Genomic DNA, 13,865 nt, shown 5'->3' with positions numbered 1-13,865 from the left:
TTCGATTTTGTGACCCTACCCCCCCCCTTAAACACAGAATTGAAAATAATTTGCTACACAGACGATGCTGGGTTGGTAAGTGAAGATGAAGATAACTCAACCCGAATGCTTTTCAGCTTTAAAAGAATTGCAACAAAATATAATAGCAAAATATCGGTAACTAAGACTAAATCCTTGATAGTTTCAAGAAATCCTCTCAGATGTAAAATTGTTGTTTATGATAAAAGTGTAGAGCAGGTCATGGATTTTATTCAGTTATTTATTGTATTTATTCATTTAATAGTCTAAAAATGCAGTATTTTCTACAAACTATGAAAAACAGATGAATGTTAAATAAAAATTAAACTTATAATTTACTAGTTTCATTGTAATGAATACAAGAAAAGGTAACATTTCTTATAACTTAGGAGAAGAAATATTAGATAATACTTAGAATTTAGTTTAAGAATTTATTTATTTATTTTTTTATTTTGAAGTGGTATTTTGCTGAACAAAAATCTATGTTATGAACAAAAAGAGGTTGTCTGTAAAGTCGGTTTACTGACGATAGTTTAACGTGATAACGTCATAAGAAAATTCTGAATGAATGGTTGCATTTTTCAAAAGAAAATTTTAATTTTATTTGTTTGATAGATATTTTGTATGGATATAGAGAATGAGTTAACATTAACATAACATAATATACTTTAACATAACATAACATAACATAACACAACATAACACAACATAACATAACATAACACAACATAACACAACATAACATAACATAACATAACATAACATAACATAACATAACATAACATAACATAACATAACATAACATAACATAACATAACATAACATAACATAACATAACATAACATAACATAACATAACATAACATAACATAACATAACATAACATAACATAACATAACATAACATAACATAACATAACATAACATAACATAACATAACATAACATAACATAACATAACATAACATAACATAACATAACATAACATAACATAACATAACATAACATAACATAACATAACATAACATAACATAACATAACATAACATAACATAACATAACATAACATAACATAACATAACATAACATAACATAACATAACATAACATAACATAACATAACATAACATAACATAACATAACATAACATAACATAACATAACATAACATAACATAACATAACATAACATAACATAACATAACATAACATAACATAACATAACATAACATAACATAACATAACATAACATAACATAACATAACATAACATAACATAACATAACATAACATAACATAACATAACATAACATAACATAACATAACATAACATAACATAACATAACATAACATAACATAACATAACATAACATAACATAACATAACATAACATAACATAACATAACATAACATAACATAACATAACATAACATAACATAACATAACATTACATTACATAACATAACAAATTACCCCGTACTAAAGCACTTATCAACAGCTTTCATTTGATACCCATATTGTACATACACAACCAAAGGTTACCCGGGTCCACGTTTTGACCTATATCTCGAGACCCCAGTCACGGAGCGGCATGAAAAATACTCTGTACTAAAGCATTCACCAACAGCTTCAATTTGATATCCATATTGTACAAACACATTCTAGGGTCCACGTTTTGGTCTCTATCTCGAGACCCTAGTCACGGAGCAGCATGAAACATACTCTGGACTAAAGCATTCACCAACAGCTTCCATTTGATACCCATATTGTACATACACATCCGAAGGTTACCCGGGTCCACGTTTTGACCTATATCTCGAGCCCTATTTCCAAAATAAAATATAATCCATGTTACTCGTGGAGGATGTAGCTTTCGAATGGTGAAAGAATTTTTAAAATCGGTCCAGTAGTTTTTGAGCCTCTTCATTACAAACAAACAAAGTTTTCCTCTTTATAATATTAGTATAGACAACATATCTTATAAGGTATATGGTAAATATTACCATACATTTTTTCCTTCATATATAATAAAAAAAAAAAAATACCAGTCTAACGGTTAGACGGGATAGAAGTGAAACCTTCCGTAAGACAAACTGAGAGAGAATAAGACGAAAGCAGCATTAGGAGCGGGATAATTATAGGTTCATTATAATATTGCTCTAAAGTTCATATTTTATTTTCTTCATTTTATTTTATTCATCCTCAATGTTTTCAATTTCAACAAATGATACGAGTGGCTTATGATAGATAAAATATGATACAAATGCTTTGGTTTCGATGTTGTCAAAAAAAAATACCCAAACGGACCGAAGAAACAGACTAACAAATTTCTTCCATTTTCGTCTACTTGTATTCATATAAAAATTTATGTCTCTTCCCACCAAAGCTAAATGTATATTTCTTCTTGTATTTATTCAAAGCCGAAATCCCGGCGGTACTGCAATACCGGGCCAACCCGTGGCAGAGGTGGAGCAAGCTCCTAAAACACTCCGCCCATTTGATCACTTTGATCTTAGCCATAAGGCCGAGAAGCGATAACCATACACAACCAACAAACTACCTTGTCATTACATTTTCTAATAAACCTTTTGAGAATTACACGCTCACAAAAATTAATGTACGAAATATTTATACCGATTCACTTAAACACGGCGAGCTGTTTGATTCATGCTCGTGCCTGTGTATGTGCATTTGTGCGTTCATATCGCCACAGTGCATGACTACCAGCCTTGGCTGAGCACAGTAAGAAAATGTTATCGAGCGTATATATGTATGTATGTACGTTAGTGTGTTTGTACGATTGTGCTCTGCGCTCAGCTTTGTGTCGATTTTACTGTGCGCTGCGCAGGTTAGGGTATTCTTGCAGAATTTAAAGATGATTCACACACTGTCGACCGACTGGGTACAGTTGTCACAAGTGATGATATTTATAATTTTTATATGAAAAATCAAGGCGAATCTTTTGAAGGTGGTAGCAATAACACAGCTGATTTGTTATTTTTTTCTTCCGCCGTGTACATTTGGATGTCAACACAAAATTGAATTAAGAAACGTTTTACTTAGCTTAGTGTATGAATTCACCTTGGAAAAAATTCAATTTTCTTCTATATTATAATCAATTTTAATAAAAAAAAACTGTTTTCAATAAATAATCAGAAATGTCCTACAATGCAAATTTCAAAAAAAAAAAAAAAATCCATTTTCGTCTACTTGTATTCATATAAAAATTTATGTCTCTTCCCACCAAAGCTAAATGTATATTAGTATATTTCTTCTTGTATTTATTCAAGGTCGAAATCTCGGCGGTACTGCAATACCGCGCCAACCCGTGGCAGAGGTGGAGAGCAAGCCCCTAAAACACTCCGCCCATTTCCAAAAATCAGTTTAACATTTGTTGTATTCCGATGGAGGATCTATCAGATGTTAAGCTGATAAGAACAGATATCACACTACCTAGTCAATAGATTTTAAATAATAAACCTAATAAACCTTTTGAGAATTACACGCTCACAAAAATTATTTATATCAACATATAATATAATGCTTCGTAACTAAATAACTTTTAGGCCAGCAACGACAGCATGGAGCGGTAGCCGAGCGACTAGCAATGTGAGCTTCCGATCCAAAATCCTTGGTTCGAATCACAAGAAAAAATAAAAGTTATTTTATTTAGTTCGTCGCTACGTTTATATCAACATATAATATAACGCTTCGTAGCCAAGTTGGTCGCTTTTTTCGTTTCACTTTTCCTCAAATCACTCCCAACGATTCTAAAGAAGTTTTCACTTCAAAAATTAATAATAATAACATTAAAACAACAGGTATTATTAACAAACTTGGTTTTATTTTAAATTCTTCAAGTGAATCAAATTAATAATAATCAATAAGAAGGCATATGCAAATACAAATACGTGAATTTATATATGTACATATGCGCATATACATACATATATACGCTCACTTAAGTAGGAGAGAGCAAGATGTCGATCGTTGCCGTTCGTTTGCTTTGTTTGCTTTGTCGTTCGTTCCGTGCTTTCGCTTGCAGTTCATTCAATGCAATGAGCAAGGTAACACTAATGAGCAAGGTAACACTAATGATCAAGGTAACGACACATTTTTTCGTGCGTGCAGCCTGTTAAATCGAATTATAAGACGTTATCACGTCAAAAATATGATTTCAAAGCGAATTAAATTCTCTTAAAGTTCCAAAAATCGGAGCATTGGAAGCATAATTCGTTTTAACCATCCTCCCTAACCACAAAATATCTTGATATGCTAAGTTTCGCTGAGGAATATTGAAATTGTCATAATTTTTTCGAGTAGCGATAGAGAGTCAATCGCCTCACTTATCAAATCGAAAGTGAGGGAGAAAATAGTCCTTCAAATATCTAGACTTGTATAGGATGAAATTGGATCAGTGTAATTCAAAGAACGCAAAGCATAACGCACAGAAGCTTTCTGAATACCTTCAAGCCTAGTAATATCGCAAGCATAATATGCTCAGTTGTTCATGATTTACAGGTCATAGCATTTACAGGTCGGGTGAGCCAATGCTTCAATGCGCAATAGTCAACGCTTCATACTGCCCACCTTCTTGGTGGTCGTCCGCATTTTCTGCTGATGCGAGAGTTAAAGGCCCTTATTATGAGCAACATTCGATCTTCGACTGATCGAACGAATTTTCATTTGGTATTATGGTGCTCATTCGTTTAAGAATAGGACTATTGTGAATTTCGATCGCTCGACGCATTTACAATAGATAATTTTTTCTCAGCTGATACAGCAAATCAAAATAAAAGAACAACCGATTGTGTTCAAATTCTTTGCTAACAACATTTTTAAAAGTTAAAAAAAGTATTTTTTGTGAAAATGAGTACAACGGAGTTGTGGTTCTACGATTCATCGGACGATGAAAGATTAGTGGAACTAGCTAGAAGTAGTAAACAGTTGAGGGGCGCATCCAACCCCCTAGAAATGGCTTCCACTGAGTAAGTTTAGAGTTTTCAAAATGTGTTGACGTATTTAATATTACAGAAATTTGCTTACAGATTTTTAAAGAACTTTAAATTATCTAAAGAGGCGTTTGTGAACCTACTGCCCAGTACAGAAAACCAGTTGCAGCAGTGCACCCGAGCCAAATCCATTCCAAATATGTTAAAGCTAGCCACAGTTCTGCGATTTTGTGCTCAGGGATCATACCAATTGAGTATTGGTAATGAAGGTATGCTAGGACTTGCTCAACCCACTGTGTAGGATGATGCTGAAGATATTGAAGTGAAGTCAAATAACGGAGAAGTAGAAAACATAAGAAATGAAATTTTGAGAATATTATAGAAAAATCTAAAAAGTATTAAATAGAAACCCTTACGCCACAGTTTCTGTTTTATTTTTGTTATAAATTTTCTTTATTCAATTATTCGTCATTCGAAAAAAATATGTATTTCAGTCCCTCTACGTATTTCAGCCCATACCTGCCAAGGGAAAATAAAAATGTATTTCTATAAACATCACAAAAAAAACCATTATTAAGCTTAATCCATTTTGCTGCCGTTCTCACTGGTGGTTCCAAGCAATTCAGCTCCGTTGTAAATTCCTCCCATTTTTTTGCTGCTTGAATTTTGGTGCAAATCCCTTTGCGAATTGTGGATTCTCTTTTCTAATTGTTGTTTGGTATTCACGACTTTCAACCTGCATAAAATTAACAAAATTAGTATATATTTATTATTTGGTTACTAAAAACCCTAAATAATCGCAAACAACTTACACTTTAACAAGTTTTCCCTTCGAAAGCAAAATTGCATTCGACTCTAAATTCGGTAAACAACGAAAATTTCGATAGGGTTGCACCGCTCATAATACCAAATTGACATTCGATTTTCGATCTTCGACAACCAGCGAATATCGAAGATCGAATGTAACTCATAATAGAGGCCAAAGTCTTCTTTGCAATTATGTTGCCTTCCATTCGAAGGACGTATGCTAACCATCGAAGACGTAGCACCTGTACGAAGCGCAACATGTTTTGTCCGTTTATAAATTCTTCTATCGCATTGATATGTTTTATTTTCTAAAATCCCTTAGTAGTCAGAACCCATATTTCACATCCATACGTTGCTACTGGCCTTATAAGGACGATCTATGACTTAAACGTGCATGACAAGAGTTTGTTTGTAAGCAGTTTGAGGTGTGCGTAATTTCTTCTATTTGTTAAGATAAATGGATCTGTTGTACTATTTAAGCTTACTTCTAGATACTTGAAGGAAAACCGCGTAAAACTCTTTGGACTCCTTCTCTTTGGTGACTAGTGAGGGGTTGAAGCAAGGTGATCCACTCGCCTTAATTTTACTCGTTTTTACTCTGGAGAAAATTACACAGATATCTGGTATGTTGTATGAACGGCATTATAATTATAAAATCTTCGCAACTTCTAACTTTCGCGGATGACATCATCCTAGCACCCAGGAGTACCGCAGCTTTCGAAAAGGATTTCTTCAAAGAGGCTGGGACCTCCCCATAAACGAATCACAAACTAAATTTTTGTGTATTGGAAAAGTTCCAAATATATGTAAATCTGCCATATCGATTGGCAGTTACATTTTTGCGCGGGTGGCGGGATTTAAATATCTTGGATCTATCATCTCAGCAGATGCGACAACCAAACAAGGCTTCAGGCGCAGAACGTGGTCTTCTTTTTGCTTTATAGTGCTCTAGGTTCCTCGTTTCTTTCAAAGCTGACGGATTTAAAACTCGAAGCTGAAGCTCTATAAAACATAATTAGGCCTTGTGCTACTTATGATTCTGAAATCTTGTTGCTTAAGGCGAATGAAGAAAAACTTAACATATTTAAGTGAACAATTTTACGTTAATTATCGTCTACGTTACAGCGAGGAATGCATAGCTAAGCTAAACGAAGCATCAACGTTTTAAGTGAGCTGGACTTATTTTGGGTAGATGAACTCCAAGGAAATTGCAAAAAAGGTTTACAACAGCAAGCTTTATATGCCTTATTAAAGGGGTCACCTTAGTAAAACCTGGAGTTACACAATTGATAACAACGCCGAGACCTTTAGACTGAAAAATTCAAGGATGTCTGCAAAGCATGGAGACTTTTGGTGGCAGATATTGAGGGAATATAAGCTTCATCTTGGATCATCACGCCAACAATGATGATGATGATTAAATTGCAGGTAACTTATATATTACGCACTTCACAGTTTGCAGCAATAGCTTAAGAATATTTCTAGATAAAAATTGTATTCGAATAAAAAAGTTATCTGTGCAAGTTCAAAATTTAATAGCATAAAAGTAAAAAAAACTGGTTATACACATACATACAAAAATATATCAAACTAAACACAGAGTGCAATTGCTTCATCGCACTTGCCCTTCGTTGCTTCTTTAACTCATTGATTCGCTTTCGATTTGCTGTGCAATCGATGAACCATTTGTTGAATCGATATTGAGTGCAATTTTGTACGTGAATGCTGCGCTGCTTTCAATGAAATGAGGCTAAACAAGCGAGCAGCTTAGCTGTGTAAATGCAATCGTGGTAAGCGATTTGTATTTATAGCTGATTTGCTTTATCGGTTGTACAATTGTGCCACTCGCACAAGGCGCACGGGGCGTATGAGCAACAGTGCCTCGAAAGGCGAAGAGGTGCAGGTACTTTGTGCGCTGAAGATTTGATCAAAAGAACTACAAGTAATAAATGGAAAGTGATAAAAAGTGGTTAAGGAATGTGAAAAGAAAAATGGAAAATACAACAACTTCAGTATCACATTAAAGCGGCTGAAAGTAATGCACTCGACACGTTTGAAGTGCATTGGATTTTATGCAAATTGACAAAACCACCTCCTTATGACGAGTATGTGGCAAATGCAATTGTTGCTTACGCTGCTGCTGTTGTTGTTGTTGTTTTTGTTGCACTGCAATTTGCTATTATTGTAAATTTGCTGCGAGCAATACTGGTGAATTTCCTGATATGTGTCAGCTCTTAAATGAGGTCAGCAATGCAGCGAAGTCAATGCTAGCGGCAATTTAGCGGCAGCAACAACGAATTACAGATACAAAAATAAAGAACAAAAAAAAAAAAAGAAAGCCATAATAAGAAAAACATTCGTCCGAATAAGCGACATTGTAGCAACAGCAGTAAGCATTATTGCATACATGCATGCTGCATGCAACATGCCGTATGCCACATGTGAGTGATAACTACATTCATACATACATACATACTTAGACGCGCTTTAGCTGTGGGCTCTGAGGGCGCTGAGGGTGCTTAGGGGAAAAGCGTGCAATTCACCCGCTGCTCTCGCTGAAGACAAAATAGTAGGCCAGCTCATGCGCGCTTATTCCCCCTCCACTCGAACTAGTTAGCGCGCTTTTTAAGGTTTCGCTTGTCTCTGTTTTCTTTAATTTTTTTTTTTTTTTTAATTTTTTTTTCCAATTTTGTTACTGCTCTTCATCACTCATTCTGTTGTGCTCAAACTGTCTTCTCCTGCAGGCCCATTCAGCGCTGAGGTTAGCTGATGGCATCTGGCAGTCAGTGTGTAGGAGAAAGAACCCTGAATGCAGTATATACAATATATTTTTTTATTTGTTAGAGCTTACAGTAGTAGTTGGCGGTATATTTTTTGTTTCGTTTTTGGTTTTGTTTGTTGCCGTTGAACGATTTTAGCATTTCAAATGTGTCGCTGACATTAGAAAATCAGCGTAAACTCATGTAGCCACAAGCACAAAAGAAATAAGTGGAATTGAAAATGCTAAGCACTGTGTGTGTGTATATGTGGGTGAGTATGTATGCATGTATGTATGCACTTTATGTGAATGAATGTACAAACGGAATAAAAACAAATTTTTTCTTTCCCTACTTCGATAGATAGTAAGGAGGATTGTACTAAAAAGTGTAGCTGCTTTATGGAAGACCAGATAAAGGGAGCCAACAAAAATAAAAAAGCAACTGAAAAAGTTAGCAACAAAACGAATTATACGAAAATATGAAAATTATGAAAAATGAGTGGCGAAAAGAAAATGGAACTTTGTGTTTAATTTTTTAAAACGACAGTGAATGAATGAGGGACCTTTTATATGCATGTATGTATGTGTGTATGTATGCATTAATGGGTGACCAGGTGGAAAAACGACTAGTGTGAGTAATGTAGCGACGTAGTGTAGTTGATTGGAAGCACTAATATTGAAAGTCAGTTATAAGGATCTGAACCCTAATGGCTATTTTTCTCGCAAATACAGTCAGATGAGTGAATTATAATAAGGATATCGCATATTGATATTTTTATATTTTTAAAATAAATTTTAGCATTTTCTGTATAAAGATATAGTTCGATGCACAACAAATGCTATATAAATCCCAGCTTGAATCTTTGATGATGTTTTATAAAAATTGGATAAAATTCCAAGAAATATTCTACAATTATAATAAAATACAATAATAATTTTTATTTATAATAATTTAAACACTTTTTAATAAAAATTTTTTTGCAAAAAATTTGAGTACGCGGTTTTATAGCTTATTCAATTTTTGAGCAATAAAGTGCAAGTTTGGAACGTTCTACATTTTTTTTTTTTTGATTTTTGATAATTTTTTCGCACACGATGTGGCGCATTTTCTTTGCATAAAAATATGTCGTGCATTTGTTGTATGAAAAAAATGTGCAAAACTGTTAGAAAAAAAGATCAAGAATTAAAGATAGTTTTGTGCCACTTGAAAACGGAACTTTATTATATTAAAATCTTGTGGACTTTAAACTGCGTACAAACGTATTTTTTTATTCTGGTTGAAAATTTTGAAAGTTTGATAGACATTTTGATATATTTTGTGCTAAGCTTGAAACTTTGCAGACACCCACAAACTATTTTCCTCACGGGAAAGCTACAACAAAATCTGAAAAACCTGAAAACTGCTGGAAAAAAGTTACTTAAGTTATGCCAGTTTTCAAAAAAAAAATTAAAAGAAAATAAATTTAGAAAAATTCAAATATATAATTTAGAAAAATTCATAAACAATTTAAGTGGTGAATAAACGTTAGATCGGAGTCCTTTTTTAGCGAAAATAGGCATCACTCACGTACCAGTCGTGAATATTAGAAGTCGCTCAAGCTCCAATTTAGTGCGCGTTTGTATTTAAAGCTACTTTGAATATCAAAGGCGTTCCATCCTTATGGACAGAAGTAAAAGCTGCCTTCATTCTTAAGCCAGGAAAAGTTCATAATAACACCCAATGATTTCAGGCTCTGTAGCCTATCCTCAATTGCACTAAAAACTTGAGAAAGAATCGTAGAAGAGTATAATCAAGCTAATTTGGCCTCACTCAGCTTAGTATTTTGCGACACAGTCTCTGAATCAAATGGAAAGTATGGCGTGTCTTTGTATATGTGAAACCCTTACTTACTACAAATCAAGCTATTCGGTAAGCAATACAGCGATAAATAAAAGAGTATTATCCACCAGGCAGGAATGAAAGCTCTAGAGTTCAAAACACACTGTACAGAAACAGTCATAGAACAGAACAACAGAGAGGATTCAAGAACTTTGATAGGTTTATTAACTGATTACTGCCTAATAAGTAACCATGGTGGAAGGCTGGGAGTTCCATACCACGATTATTGTGGAAGCTGTTATAATACAGAAGAGGGGGAAACTATGAGACATCTCCTTCGTGAGTATGAAGGATTAACTAGAAGAAGGCTTCACACGCTTGATAGTGTATTTTTAACAGTTGTAGCGGATATAGCGCATCTTAAACTAATAAAGTTAAGTTCATTTATAAAAGCCGTAGGATGGTTTAAAAGGAATCCCATTGTGTAGAGAAGAAGTTCCAATATTGGCGGCTATCAGACCTGCCTACCTGGTTTGGAATTACCGAAAAAATCCCGTCCGAAATTGGGGTTTTATAAGATGAAAGCTTTTAATTTCAAAGAGATACTAGAGTCTCTTTGGAGCTAGGATTCCTCCTAAAGAAAGTGGGAGGAACGTAATGTTTTTTCGAGAAAATCTTGGCAATTTTCATCATTTATAGCATAATTTATGCTTTTTCAGTCAGACGATCTGAATTGATAAAAATAATGGACACAACCTCCATTAGGACTTTGCTTTGACATAATTCAGTATAGTGATCTGATACCAGTGTGTATAGGAAAGAACACATTAGATGGCTCCGCTAGTGAGTTCTGCTACTTCTGAACTCAGGGTCCACTTCTTCTTATTTCGCTCTACTTCTTTCCCGATAAGTCCGTTTGGAAAATACTTTTATAACCTTCCTCTACGAGTACGTTTCCTGTGAAGATTCTGAGCATATCCTCATATCCATTCTCTCTTCATTCTCGTTGGGTATGTGGACACTGATATAAATGTATATACTTAAACGATTCAACACGAATAATAGCGAGTTTCGAGTGATTGATGCGTAACATTTTCTGAAGCGTGAAAGAAGTTAGAAATTAAAAGAAGCAAAACTCTGAAAAGTGATTTTTTGAGATGGGACAGATTGCTTCAATGTTTACTCGTGAATACACTCACGTACGTATGCATTCAGTGCATGCCTAGTGGTTTCATTTATTAATTTTTATTTTTATTTTTATTTTTATTTTTATTTTTGGGTTACTAACCTGAGAATGCGGAATATTACTATGTCATAACGCGATGGAGTTGTGTTAAGTGATAAGTAGAGCAATGGGATTTTTGTTGTTTTTAATTCGAAGTATAAACCTCAATTTAGATTCCAATTTTTCAACGTCACCTTTTTTAAACTACTGATTTTAATATACAAACGGAAGGTGAAAAAATTTGAGTTCACAAAAAAATTCATCTAAGACAATAAAAATGAGTAATTATTTGAAACTTTTTGGTGACTGGTGTTAAGCTGTAGGATTTCGAACAAAGCTGTTGACAAGAAAATAATAATGGTTGGAAGATGAGTCAGCGTGAATTTGCTTGTTAGGTGGAAACGGGCAAATAAACGACATGCTGTAAGGCAAGGCATTTGGGAAAGATTAGTAAATAATACAATAATAAATCAGCAGATTAGGAAATCAGAGAGTACGGATACATATTTCATATTCGCTTTGCCTGCTTATTTCCGCTTAGTGGAGTTTATTACACAGTAAAATTACACGCAATCTTTGGAAAAAATGCTTCTTTAACTTTGAAAACTTTTCATGGGGAATTTTAGTAGCAAATAGTTGATAAATTTAATGGTGTATACTGATAGTAAATATTCTAGACCTTTAAATCAAAACCGCACTACTCCAATCGAGTGGATCATTTTTGATTTGTTTCAGTTTGAAAATAATTTTTTTGGATTTTTCAACACATTTTGGCGTATAGAGACGATTCTTTTATTAATACACATATTTTATGTCGAAGAGAACCTTGCAGGAAAGAAATGCTTTAAAATACAACAAAATCTGTGCAAATCGGAGCATTCTGCGCTTAGTTATTAGCTTACATATATATTTTGGGACTTTATTATATGAGATGCAGAGATAAGTAACTACCTAACTAATGAGTAAGTATAAGTAGCTAGTTTGGATTTATTGTTTTAATAAAATTTGCCGAATAATCTTTGGAAATCTTTGAAAATTACGAGAAGTACGGAAAAATACGGAAACGAATACATGTCACAAGCGCTCACGTTTGGATTAGGCGTAGCTGTTAAAGGAGAGTGTGTGTCTATAGATGATGATTGGCGTAAAGGAGTTTTCATTGTTTTTCGGTGTGGTAATCTTTGTCTAACAAAGCAGTGGCATCATGCGGTGCAAAAGCTATCCTGCCAGACAAACAGAGACTGAACAGTTTGCTCGCCGGGTTAGGAATATGACCTTTCTTTGTTTACTGTGCACGAAAAAGGCGTTCCAACATCGCTAAACCTACCCTAAAGCTCCTATATTGCCCCATGCGACGGTTTCTTATTCCTCAAAATAAAGTGGCATCTCAAGAAAACTAATCATAGCGGCGTGCAGGAGGTCAAAGGAGCTGCAGTAGTTGTGCTGAGCGAGTTAACTTCGGAGGATGCCTGGGATTTGATTTCCTATTCATATTTAAGGACCTTTTTTGTTAATTGTCTCTTGATTACTCCTTTGAGCAGCAAAGGGCCTCTACGAGGTTTCTCCAACGTGCGTGATTAGATGATATTGTGTTAGCATTGTCCCAGCCTGTGTTTATAAAAATAAGTCAAGCGGAGGGATCTTTTTCAGCTGTTCTTTGACCATTCGCGGCTTTTGTAGCGGCTTTAAGATTCCAATCTAGGGCCATTTTTGTGATGCTATGGGACGGTGTTTTAAAAGCGTTGCCTATACAGCTCCATTTCTTGCGTGTTAGTTGGCGTTAGATGGGCTCCTCGTTCGGTTGTCTCCATAGTTCTCTGTTACTTCTTATGTTGGGTCAGAGTATTCTGCATAAATATTATTCTCAAGCATTTGTTGGTGAAGCATTGAAGTTTATGCGTGACCGTTTTCGAAAGATGTCGCGTGTCACTTCCATATAGCAACGTCGACTTGACACATGCGTTGAATATCCTCAGCTTGGTGTTTCTGCAAATTTGCGAGTTTGCATACATTTTTCATAAGCGCCTGAATGGAGCCTGTGCTTGCTTAATCTGTTATTGACGCCTACCCGTGTGGAGTTGCCTGATCTCCCATCGGGCGCGTCCCAGGTGGTGGATAGGGAGCCCTGGCATCACAAGAGTGGCCTTCCCTGTTGGGGTGGGTTCAACACTCGTGTGATGACTCAAAGTTGGCATAGAATTAGGGTGCCATCCGCGAACCAAACTGGCTAGGGAGGAGTCCCGAAAAAAAACCAAAAAAAGGTAATGGAAAACAAAGGATCTATTACTCCAGGT

At 34.8% G+C, this 13,865-nt stretch overlaps 1 non-coding gene and 1 pseudogene across 1 annotated transcript; both read right to left on the bottom strand.

Annotated features, from left to right (window-relative positions):
- Positions 1-2,420: 2,420 nt before the first annotated feature.
- LOC129249612 (U2 spliceosomal RNA) lies at positions 2,421-2,546 on the bottom strand (annotated as a pseudogene).
- A 745-nt stretch (positions 2,547-3,291) lies between these two features.
- Positions 3,292-3,486, bottom strand: LOC129249512 (U2 spliceosomal RNA). Its single transcript, XR_008582663.1, has one exon. It is a non-coding gene; the product is annotated as a U2 spliceosomal RNA (small nuclear RNA).
- Positions 3,487-13,865: the final 10,379 nt, after the last annotated feature.

This window comes from Anastrepha obliqua, chromosome 5 (assembly GCF_027943255.1).
Source record: "Anastrepha obliqua isolate idAnaObli1 chromosome 5, idAnaObli1_1.0, whole genome shotgun sequence".
NCBI lineage: Eukaryota > Metazoa > Arthropoda > Insecta > Diptera > Tephritidae > Anastrepha > Anastrepha obliqua.
Note: the sequence above shows the minus strand (reverse complement) of the source record. Positions and strands in the feature narration are given on the sequence as shown.